Genomic DNA, 4,302 nt, shown 5'->3' on the forward strand with positions numbered 1-4,302 from the left:
AGCTGCAATACGAAGTCCATGACGATGGATACAAAATGTTTCACCTTGATGCGCAGTTTGGTGATATTTTCACCGTGAAGGGAGAAAGATTCAAGCTTGATGACAATGAACTTCAGAAGACTCTAGTGCACGAAAACAAAAAAGATTTCTACTCTGTTTGCAACAAAAATGATGAGGCAAGGAAACATGATTCAGCTAGCAACATTGAGAATGACAAACAACATAGTGTCATTGAGATTATTATGCAACTACCTATAAAGAACAGATTGCGTGAGGCCTATGAGAAGGTTGGAATGCACGTCACTGTGGATGAGTTGCCTTCTACTTATGATGGTGATGTTTTCTTTGAGCTACCAACTACTTCAATGAAACATCGCACAAAAGGTACGGAGTCAAAATTTGATGGTCATGTTTGGAGTGATCCTATTACAACAAATATAGTATTTCCTGGTGTGGTTCGTAGAAAGGAATGTGGAGGTCACCTCCGTTGTATAAATGCAACTTGTGGTTATAAAGAAAGAATTGGGATAGAGAATGAGACACAATGGGATACCGGCGCTTATACCGATGACGAGGCTTTTTTAGACCCCGTTAAATAGCGTCGGTATAAGCCTCGGTATTAGGCTAACATGTAGTAGTGTATATTATGCATAATTGATTTTCATGCATAGAGGTATGCATAAAAGATTATTATTTTAACATAAAAGTGTTACTTTTATCATATTTGGATGCCATTAAAACCAAAGTTTCTGAAATGGTGAGGGCTGGTGGTGCTGTATGCCCTAAAGGGATACAAAATATAATTGTCCAAGACATTATTTTGGAAACTTTATTGTCTAAAAATGTGCAAGATGGGATTAAGATGTCGGATGTTGAGCTACAAGATTTGCTAAAACAATGTGAACCTTTGCTCGACAAAAGAAGGTAATTACCATAACATTTGTTATTGCATTGGTTTATTAAATTATGTTATCACAATGAATATTGATCAACTTTATGTCTGTGTATAGATTATCAAGATGGATTGAGGAGGGTCGACGTGACTCTCGACCTGTGTCAGATGGGCTAGATGGAATTTTATACTTGAAAAGACATTGTAGATATAATTATTTCCAAAGTGTAGTGTTTCCTGGACAATTGCAACATAGTTCATTCAGCAGGTATCATGTATTTAAAATGTCTACCCAAGGTTCTGGTTTAGGGGTTGATTTGGTAAATAAAATGAGACCTGGAGGAGAACTGGGTCATTGTTGGGTGTTGTTTGACTTTGTGAAGCGAATGAAAGATTGGACTACCATGGCTTGCCATGTGTATAATCCTTTTATCCAAGAGTTGCAAATAATTGCAACTTGTGACTTCAAGGTGGAAGATACTGACGCACAAATTCTATTTTGGGATACTCTCAACAAAGTAATGGTTTGAGAAGGGTTTGACAATGCTGAATTCAAAGGGTTCATGTGGCAGATGAGGCCCAAGCCAACTGGAGAGCTGTACGTGCCACTTTCAATGGTGGCCCTGACAATATAATGGAAGGGAAAGAGCGTTCTTGCCTTTTCCATTGGGAGCAAAGTCTTCATTCCCATGCAAAGGCATGTATAAAAGTTGGCAGCCAAGAGGAATTTAAAATCCGATGTAGACGCTGGAAGGATGCCTCTACAGAGCAAGCTGCAGAAGTCGAAATGAGAAGCCTAAGGGCATGGTGGAATGCAGGCCATGCAAGTGACTCAGACTTGCCACGGCTTGAAACTTGGTTTGCATGGTGGCATGCTAGGATTTCCCATTGGGGCCAGCCACTACATATTATAGAGGTTGGTTTTGTATTTCTCTTGAATTTTTTTTGTCATGTTAATAATGTAATTTTGCCATTACAATATCTCTGCAGAGTATGTCAGATAACGAGAAGTACTTGATACCTCGAACAAATCTAGCAGAGTCTATTCATGGTAGTTGGAGGGCTGGATTGAACCATGTCAAATATGTTGGTCTCTACAATGCCTCTATTAGTGACCTCTCAAATGCAATTTTACAAAGCGCTAGATACACATCTTTTTTGAAGGGCCAGTTTATCGAAAGTGGGCCGAGTCTGGAGACCTTAAAAAAAAGATCTTCAAAATCTCGGATTGACATTAGTGCCAAAATAGTTGTTGATCTAACAAGTGATGTTGCAAAGGAAATGGGTGTTGCATCTGAAGTATGTTTTAATGATGGAGATGACAAGACTGTGCGAAGGAAAAGGCCAAAGTCAATGCCTTCAAATATATGTGAGGATGATAGTCACCGCCCTGAGTACAGTTATGCAAATAAGAAAAGATACTCCATGTCTTCAAAATCTAGTACTAAATTTGCAACAGAGAGTTTTGAGGATGATGATTCCAAGAGTGTACAAGAATATGAAGTGCATGATGCAAATTGGGCATTACGAAGAGTTCCTGTAACAAGCCAAGTCCGTTGCCAGGCTTGGACAAGGAGGAAAATGTAACAAGCTTGTCAATATAAAGGATCGTGAAAATCGACGTGGAGTTGTTGCAAGTCCGTTGCCAGGCTTGGCTTGGACAAGGAGGAAAATGTAACAAGCTTGTCAATATAAAGGATCGTGAAAATCGACGTGGAGTTGTTGTACCATCATTCTTTGGGAGGATTCAAACACCAATTGGAGTGCGCTCCCAAATGATTTGGTTTTGTGGAAATGATGTAACCCACACGTGGAAGCCATCAACTAGCATTACAGGTATTCCAGGACCATCACCAGGAAGGTGGAAGGTTCAATCAGGAACATCCTTGACAAGTGCAGAGATCGCCAGGTTGACAAGCTCGGGTTTGTCATATTAGGAGTGTCAACTCCGATGGTGGGTGCAAGTTGTGCTTCACCAATTCAAGCCCATGATGAAACAATAGTATTGCATGAAGATCGACCTCGGTGTCGAGATGGCAAAGCAATCAGATGGCGTAACAAAATCTCCAAAGAAATGGAAGATAGAATTCACAGGTCATTGGTCATGAAATGCATTGTTAAGGACGCAACAGTCGTGAAGGCCATGGAGCATGCTGAGTTCATTGTTTCTACAGAAGGATCAATGCAAAAAGGTATTGAATACAAGATTGACATTTCTCCATTTCCTTCTTGCAATTGTGAAGACTTCATTGGACGATTCCGCAAATTGGATGCCTATATTCCATGCAAACATATTTATTACATCTTCCTTTCATACCTTGGATTGGATAGCAGAAATAATATGTTTGTTCACCAAGCCACCTTGAGTAAAAAAGAGATATTCCAGGCATTGTCCCACATGCCTTGAGGTTTAGTTTTTGGAGACTGTACTTTCATGATGGTCAACAAAAAATGGAAGGGCTATTATAATAATCCTTTTTTCATAAGGATTTTGAACCACAAAAATGGTTTTTTTTGAAGACTGAACCTTCATGATGTTGAATACAAAATGAAAAGATATCTATAATAATCCTTTTTTCCATGAAGATTTTGAACCACAAGAACAATGTTTTTGGGGCCTTTTGCATTTCTCCTTGTGTAAATTTTTGGTTTGTTTCTCTACTTGTTGATAATTGTGGCAAGACGCTTTGTAGGAAACTTATTTGAAATAACATGAACTCAACACATCTAGTAGTAGCAAAATACCAAACTATGAGTGTAAAATATTGACTTAAAATTTGGCTATATTTGTTACATTTCCTTTTGTACCTTGGATTGGATATAAGAAATCCTTTTTTCCATGAGTAATTTGAACCACAAGGATAGTGTGCTAATTATTCTCCACTTGATAATTGTGGTAGGACATTTTGAAGGATGATTTTACATCACAAAAGTTTGAACATGTCTTCTATGTGATAAATCATGTCTTCATTTTCATTTGCATAGGTAGAAAACTTATTTGAAATAATGTGTGCATGTATTGGAATATACAACAAATAGCAAAATAGAAAATATTGTGAGTGTATTTGACTTAAAATTGGGCTATATTATTTACATATTAACTTATATGGATAGAAAAGATAATATTTTTGGTCACCAAGCTAACTTGAGTACAAAAGAGATCTTCACAGCATTATCTTGCATGCCTCAAGGCCTGGTTTTTGCAGATTGCACACCTTCATGATGTTGAACAAAATTTGAAAGGACTATTATAATAATACTTTTTGCAGATTGCACACCTTCATGATGGGACGCCTTGTAGGATGATTTTACAATCACAAAACTGGTTGTTGTGGTTTATTAGTTTACAAGGATAACCACTTCTTTTATTGAGCAATATGGACCCTTCATTTACAAAACGGTTTCATAAT

Source organism: Cibotium barometz, chromosome 49, assembly GCF_041138505.1.
Source record: "Cibotium barometz isolate CiBa-2024 chromosome 49, ASM4113850v1, whole genome shotgun sequence".
Classification (NCBI taxonomy): Eukaryota; Viridiplantae; Streptophyta; class Polypodiopsida; order Cyatheales; family Cibotiaceae; genus Cibotium; species Cibotium barometz.